Source organism: Papaver somniferum, chromosome 5, assembly GCF_003573695.1.
Source record: "Papaver somniferum cultivar HN1 chromosome 5, ASM357369v1, whole genome shotgun sequence".
NCBI lineage: Eukaryota > Viridiplantae > Streptophyta > Magnoliopsida > Ranunculales > Papaveraceae > Papaver > Papaver somniferum.
Window position 1 is genome coordinate 147,335,159 of NC_039362.1, and position 8,319 is coordinate 147,343,477.

Sequence of the window (8,319 nt, forward strand, 5' to 3'; positions counted from 1 at the left end):
GAGGGGTTATCTTGTATCTTTAAACTCCTTGATGAATGCATTTAGCTTCGGCTTTATGATTGTATCTAAATTAGTTGGTATGTATTTTTTTTCCTTGTGTCATGAAATGTCTCTTTCGGAAATTTCATTATGATCCCGTTCTTGTACCTTTGCCAATTTTATTGACAAAAAGGGGGAGAATTAATATGTAGTTCGTACTACAAATACATATGGTTTTCGGATCATTATGTAAGGGGGAGTGGTTTCCATGTGAGATGGAGTATTGACTAAAGGGGAGTGATATATATCACCATAGTATTACCATTGAAGTTGTGATACAATTGAACTTTGACATTGTGTAATAATACTATGACACTGTATAGCAATGATCGAGAACTATGTTTTCTCATTGTTATAGCTACGGATCTTCAACAACGGTGATGCTAAACTTACAAACTTTGGGATCATTGGAGTACTTGGAAGTGACGAAGATTTCGAGGAATGTTGAAGATTAGACATGTGGAATAGGAACTACTAAAATTTCTTTATCATTTTTGTATTCCATATGTATTGATAGTTTTGTCGCTAAAATTGACAAAGGGGGAGATTGTTAGAGCATTGCTCGGTCGAACTCGCATGTGTTGGTATCTCAAGCATGTTTGTCAATGTTAGTGATCAACACTATAAGTCTTGATTTCTAGTCTATTATAGATAAGTATCGGACTAGGATAGAAAGTGTAGTTGAGCTCAAGGACTTCATGGAGATTCATCATACAAGTAGAAGAACTACTCAAGGAACCGGTGGAACTTCTCGACAAAAAGGTATGTGAAGACTTGAACTTATCTATTACTCAAAAGTCTATCTACTCTATCTCCTACTCTTTGAGACAAGAAGTCGTATGTTATATATATATAGACTTGGATTATACTCAAAAGTCTATCTACTCTATCTTGAAAATTGCTTTGACGAGAAATGGTGTAACAGCTATATAACATCCTCTAAGAATGTTTCAATGATTGAAATGAGAGTTTAGATTACATAACCAATGGTGTACATAATTATTGTTGTGGAAACACATTTATGTATAAGTCCTATTCCTTCAACCAAATTTTGCGAACTTTGTTGATCAAGAGAACCGGAAATATGGCGTGAGCCAAGTCCGCGAACTTGCCGAAGTTCTCAAACCTGAGAATTTCTGCTGGAGTTGACAAACTACTTGCGTGAAGCTAAGTCCGCGAACCCAGTCCGCGAACCGGCGAAGTTCTCATGCCCGAGAATTTCTGCTGGAGTTTGTAAACTCTGCCCGGTAACTTAAGTCCGCGAACCTAGAATGCGAACTTAAGAAGGTTATATATCTGAAGATGATTTCTGAACTTAAATTTAAAAAGACTAAGGAATGTAGTTTTCAAACCGTGGCTATAAAATTTCATGAACCGATTCAAGTGAATAAAACCATCTTTGCTTCAATTGTGTCTTGTGTAGTACATAAGATTTCCTTGCAGTTGAACAACTTTCTAACTAGTTCATTTGAAGTCATTTGAACTAGTTATGGTGAAGAAGAACATGGTTGATATGAAATGCTCATATAGCTAACCTTTTGATTAACCATTATTGAACCAACAAATGCATACGTTTGGGTATGGTCAACAAACCTAGAAGCGTGCATTGTCAAGTGTGTGTAACAAGCTAAGTTTTCGATCTAACGGTTGAGAAATATTAGCTTGAATCTAAATCAGGTTTTCATCTAAATCAGGTTTTCATCTAACGGTGAATATTGAATGCTTTGTTACTAGGTTTGAAAGACTATATAAAGGAGACATCTAGTATTGTGAAAAACTAATCCCCACACCTTACGTGTGATACTAGTTTGCATACTAGAGTCGATTCTCATTTAACCTTTTGTTTTCTTATTCTAAAACCAGGTTAACGACTTAAAGAATTTATTGGGATTGTGAATCCAGACCGATACTACTTTTATCGTAGTTGTGTGATCTGATCTTGCATCTTCTATCGCACGAGTACAATCAGATTGATTGTCTTGAGATTGATATCTCCGATAGGCAAGATATAAAAAGTAATCACAAACATCTTCATCTCATCGTTTGTGATTCCACAACATCTTCGTCTCATCGTTTGTGATTCCACAACATCTTGTTTCGCTACCATAAGAATAAGATTGTTGTGAGGTGATTGATAACTCTAGGCTGTTTTTCGGGAATATAAGACCGGATTATCAATTGGTTCCTGTTCACCTTGATTATTATCAAAAGACGGAACAAAACCTTTAGGTTTTATCTGTGGGAGACAGATTGATCCTTTGATAGACTTGTATGTGTGAGACAGATTTTTTTATTGTCAAAGCTTGCGATTTTGGATCGTAGCAACTCTTAGTTGTGGGTGAGATCAGCTAAGGGAATCAAGTGCGCAATATCCTGCTGGGATCATAGGCGTAGGAGCATAATTGTACCTTGGATCAGTGGGAGATTGATTGGGGTTTAACTACAATCCAGTCCGAAGTTATCTTGGAGTAGGCTAGTGTCTGTAGCGGCTTAATACAGTGTGTGTTCAATCTGGACTAGGTCCCGGGGTTTTTATGCATTTGCGGTTTCCTCGTTAACAAAATTTCTGGTGTCTGTGTTATTTCATTTTTCGCATTATATTGTTTATATTTATAATTGAAATAATACAGGTTGTGTGTTAGATCATCAATTAGAGTAATCCAACCTTTGGTTGTTGATTGTCATTGATTGATCCTTGGAAATTGGTCTTTGGTACCATCCAAGTTATTCCTTGTATTTAATTAGAACTCGCAGTTCTTGCTTGAGTAAATCAAATCAAGAGAGAGATATAAACTCGTTGATATACTTTTAATTGATTGAGTCTTGTTGATTCTATTAAAAGTATATTCGAGTTTGTCCATACGGATTGCTAAGAGAAATATTAGGTGATGTTGTTAGACCCCCCCCCTTTTCAGATACGGCTCCCAACTCAGAAGAATTCAAAGTTACCTTGACTCATGAAAGTGACAAAGAAACCATCATAGCACATGAACCATGGATTATTTCTGACCAGGTGATATTATTTGAAGAATACAGTAAGTTCTTAGCTAAACCTAATGATTGTTTCCTTGCAACAGGTTTTTGGCTACAGGTCCTCAATTTTCCTTCTTTTCGATTGGATAAAATAACTGTTGAAAAACTCCTAAGAAACATAGGAACTGTACTAGAAGTTGATATAAACTCAACCCCTCCACGAGCTAAGCTGAAGATGGACTTGAAGAAACCTTTTCATCCTGGAGTGCTACTTGATGTTAGAGGTCCAATATGGGTACAATATGCCTATGAATTCCTACCCCTAATTTGCTACAGATGCGGCTTTGTTGGCCATATATCTAAAGAATGCACCAAGTTCTTGAGCACGGATCGCGCGCTCCAAGACGATGAGTTTCCTGATTTTCCTTATCACCCCTCAACAGCAGAATGAGGGCCCAAAACACCCACCCAAAAAACCCTAATACCCACACCACCTCCTCATCATCCCCTCAACCCAAAGCCTCCTCATCAACACAACAATCTTTCTCAACAAACCCTGGAGAATCACGAAACCTGCTTCAAGATCGCCACCCACCACCACCACTACCAATAACTCCAACAACTTCTCTTCACTTCCAACACCCAATCCAGCAACCTCTACAACCACCACCACCTCAACCAAAATATGTACCTGAACCGTCTGCAAATCCGATTTCGAGTCGGTTAGCAAAGGAAATGACTCAACAAGGCCTCAACTGGACCCCAGTTCCACAAAATCCGGCGTCTAAAACTACTGCATCTCCGACACCAAACACAGTGGCCAGCTCTGACAAAGGGAAAGTTGTTGAAACACGGAGACAAGAACATTCTATCCATGCAGCACGCTCGGAGGAGACTGCAGGCCAAAAGAATGTCCTTACTAACATTCTCATCACCAAAGCCCTGAGAGGACAAACAACCCAACACCCGCCAACCCAAATCCATTTTGGAGGTCCGGTCAAGTATGGAGTACCCGTATTCGACAGTGCCACTGAGGTTGCAAAAATGGGTCGACCAACTACGGATATGGGCACTAAACCATACTACCACCCAAACCCAAATTACCATTTCCACAACGTGGAGCAGCTACTTGTTCAGCCACCAAGTGGGCCGACACCAAACCAAGCAATGCTTCTCACCAGTTTCTTTAATGTTAATTATGCATGTTTATTGACAAGCTTCTTGCAGGAGGATGGGGCCCAAATAGACATTAGGGTTACAAAAGTGAATGGATAACCACGTGTGAGAGTGACTACCAGTATTGTCGAACAGCCATGTGAGCCTTCTACACAACCACCGAGTGAACCTTTGGCTAAGAAGGGTACATCTTGTGCTACACCCAGTTCGGCACCTGCGGTGGGACCTGAGACCGCTCAACCACTTAGGACATACAAAAGAAAAGCACAGAAGGAGAGACCAAACACACCTTTGCATCTCCAAATTGCTCCAACTCCAGATTTTGCAGCACCACCAAAAATCTAAAAATTCAAGTCTCTCTCAGATCAAAAGAATGAGTCTCACGGGCCACCAACACCACAGTTCGAGATACCAACACAACGGAACAGGAAACCAAGGTCCTCCATGTACGTGGGCAGAGCTACACATCACACAACTGCAACATCTGCACCTCTAACTGATATCCCACAGGAGACTACACCATCACCAGCACCAAGTTCAACTACTATACCAGCATGGCATCTCTCTCTTGATGACGAGACTGAAATCATTGATAATGTTACTCCTCTGCGAGTTGTTGGCCCGGACCAACACTCGCCATCATTATGAATTACTTACCATGGAATTTTCGAGGTGCCAACAACACCTTGACAATTCACAAACAGCGGGAGTATGTCCGCAAGTTTACTCCGAGTCTCATATTTCTGTCAGAAACCTTATCATCTGCATCTCATATTAGTTTTATGGAAAACTTGTTAGGTTATGATAAGAGTTTCACTATTTCTTGTAATGGCAGTAAAGGTGGATTATGTTTGCTATGGAAATCCAACCTTACTGTAACAATCCTGGTAGCTAATCAAAGTTTAATTCATGGTTATATTGTTCCAACAAGCTCATCACAACATTGGCTTTTCACGGGTATCTACGGCCCACCTCAACCACAAGCAAGGTGGGATTTTTGGAAGGACTTTATCTCAATCATCCCTCAACATCAACTACCACGACCACTGATGGGTGACTTTAATGAAGTGTTAAACCAAATGGAGAACAAAGTAGGAAGACCTGTAGGAACCAACCAAGCACAATCATTCAAAGATGTAATTGGTACAAATGGGCTTATTGAATTAGGTTTTCAGGGAGATCCATATACTTGGACCAACAACCAATTGGGTGAATAAAACATCGTGTAAAGACTAGACCGTGGACTAAGCAACCAACAATGGCTCGACCTGCACCCTCAGATGACTATCTAACACCTCCCAAGAATAACATCGGATCATGCCCTCTTCTGATGAGAGAGCAACACATCAAACAACCACGATCAAAACAATTTAGAATAGAACATCTCTGGTTCTTACATCCACAGATGCAAGAAGTTGCTCTTCAATCTTGGAACCGATCGTTTTCGGTATCTTTGTCGACCAATATACTACAAAAGATGGATGATACGGCAACTACCTTGTTGAGATGGAGCAAAGATACGTTTGGGCATCTAACGACTCTTATCAAACAAGCAGAAAAAGAAATTCAGCAGGCCCAATCAAATTGTGCTACCTTATCCGGCCCATATCAACATTTTTGGTTGCAACATGAATAAGACCTACGACACACTCAATCGATGCTTTCAAAATGTTATGAGAGTTATTGAAAACAGAGATCAAGAATCCTTTGGCTTCAGGAAAGTGACCTAAACACCACCTTCTTCCATACTAAGGCGACAATTCATCGACGAGTCAAACATGTCTCGCAGCTACAAGATGAACAAGGAGTGTGGAAAATGGAACCGAGGATAATTAGGAGACTCATCTTATATTCCTACACCAAACAATATGTGGCTCCACCAACAACCATTGACCATACATTATTTCATTGTGTTTCTAACAGGTTATCTCCAGCACAATGCCAAAATCTGACTCAACCTGTTACGACAATGGAAATCGAAAAAGCGCTCAAATCAATTGGTTCGGAAAAAGCACCGGATCCGGACGGGTTTACAAGTAAGTTCTTCACCACCTATTGGCCTTCGATCAAAACCCAGTCATGTCCATGATTCAACATTTATTTCAGCATACTACCCTTGAACACCCATTTAATCATACAAATATAACCTTGATCCCAAAAAACCATAACCCGACTAAACCAAGTGACTTTAGACCCATCGGACGGTGTGACCTATAAGATCATTGCCAAAATTCTAGTGGATAGAATTCGATCTTTACCGCAATTCATGATTAGCCCCTACCAAAGTGCGTTTGTCCCTAACCGTGCAATTCATGATAACATAGTTATAGCCACTGAGATATTCCATCACATCAGCGTAACACCACCATCAAAAAAACCGAAAATTGCACTGAAATTGGATATTAGGAAAGCCTATGACAGCCTAGATTGGGGATTCATTCGAATCACTCTCGAAAAAATGGGCTTTCCGGCTGTCTTTATAGAATATATCATGAACTGCATCTCCTCTGTTTCATACTCTATAACCATTAATGGTTCGGCACAAGGATGGATCAAACCAACGAGAGGGCTTTGCCAAGGTGACCCCCTGTCACCATACATATTTATTTTGTGTGCAGAAGTATTGTCGACGAATTTGGGAGTACTTGAATAACAAGGAGCGCTACAAGGCCTGAAAATCTCGAAAATGGCATCTTCAATTTTACATCTAATGTACGCGGATGATTTGCTCGTCACCTGCTCCGCAGATAGTAACTTGTGCTCGGCTTTACAACATCTTTTAAAGTCGTATTCATCATCAGCAGGAAAATCGATCAACACAGACAAGTCAACACTGATACATCACCCTAAACTGCATCTGCAGGAAATTCAGAGACTCAAAGCAACATTCAACATCGATATAACCTCTGAACCACTAACTTACCTAGGTATTCAGTTTAGAAGAGGTCGAAGTTCGGCGCACTTATATAGGGAATTGCTCAACAGAATTGAGAGAAAGGCAACAAGTTGGATAGCCAAATGTGTAAACCAAGCTGGCAGACTGGTCTTCATCAAAACGGCTCTAACTCCAACAACAAACCATGTCATGCAGGTGCAACAACTACCAGTGGAAGCCCATGACAATATTGACAAAATCACAAGATTTTTTTTTTTGGGCCATGATGTCCATACAAGGAAAATGCATCCCATTGGATGGGACACAATCACACAACCAATCTCGTTAGGAGGGTTAGAGATAAGGAAAAGTAGAGTTCACAATGAAGCGCTCCTAACTAAAAGAGTGTGGCATCTATAACAACAACCAAATTCAGTCTGGTCCTCGATATGCAACCCAAAATACCTGGAAGCAACAACCCCATCAATTTGTATCCCAAAGCCTCAATCATCAGCCAGCCTTCTTTGGAAAAATTTAGCTAACTTGTCTGTTGTTTTGCAGGAACACTGTTTCTCACAAATAGGAGATGGAAATGATACCATGATCACCCAAAATTGGATTCCACACCTATCAGCAACCTCCACTCAAACCATCGACCACCAACTACCTTCATTCACAAAAGTAGCCCATCTCATTGACCAACATACCAACACCTGGAACCATAGCCTCATCTTCAATACCTTTCCAAACCAAGTAGCTCAACACATCGTTATCATCTACCTACCAAGAACCCGTCAAAAGGACAAAACAATATGGCCCTTCTCCAAAGATGGCAACTACACATCCAAATCTGGCTATTCCAAATTCAATACCAACCAATTAACCCCCAACAAAACCAAACCCAAATCCCAAATCCTGTGGATTACAAATCAATCTGGAAACTACAATGTCCACCAAAGATCAGACTTTTCTTGTGGAAAGTCATCAACCAAGGTCTACCGACCTTCAAAAAACTCCACCGATTTCAGACCACAACCATAAGCACATGTCCTATTTGCAGCATGCAAGAGGAAACAAAACAACATTTGTTCTTCGACTGCGGCAACTCTAGAACAATATGGCAACTTGTAATCACACATCTGGCTAGAAGTCCAAACCAACAACTCATACATCAGCATCAGCAAAGCAGCAGCAATGGAATACAAAATCAGCACCGGCGGCAACACCAACAACATTCAGCAAATCAGTTTTCACAT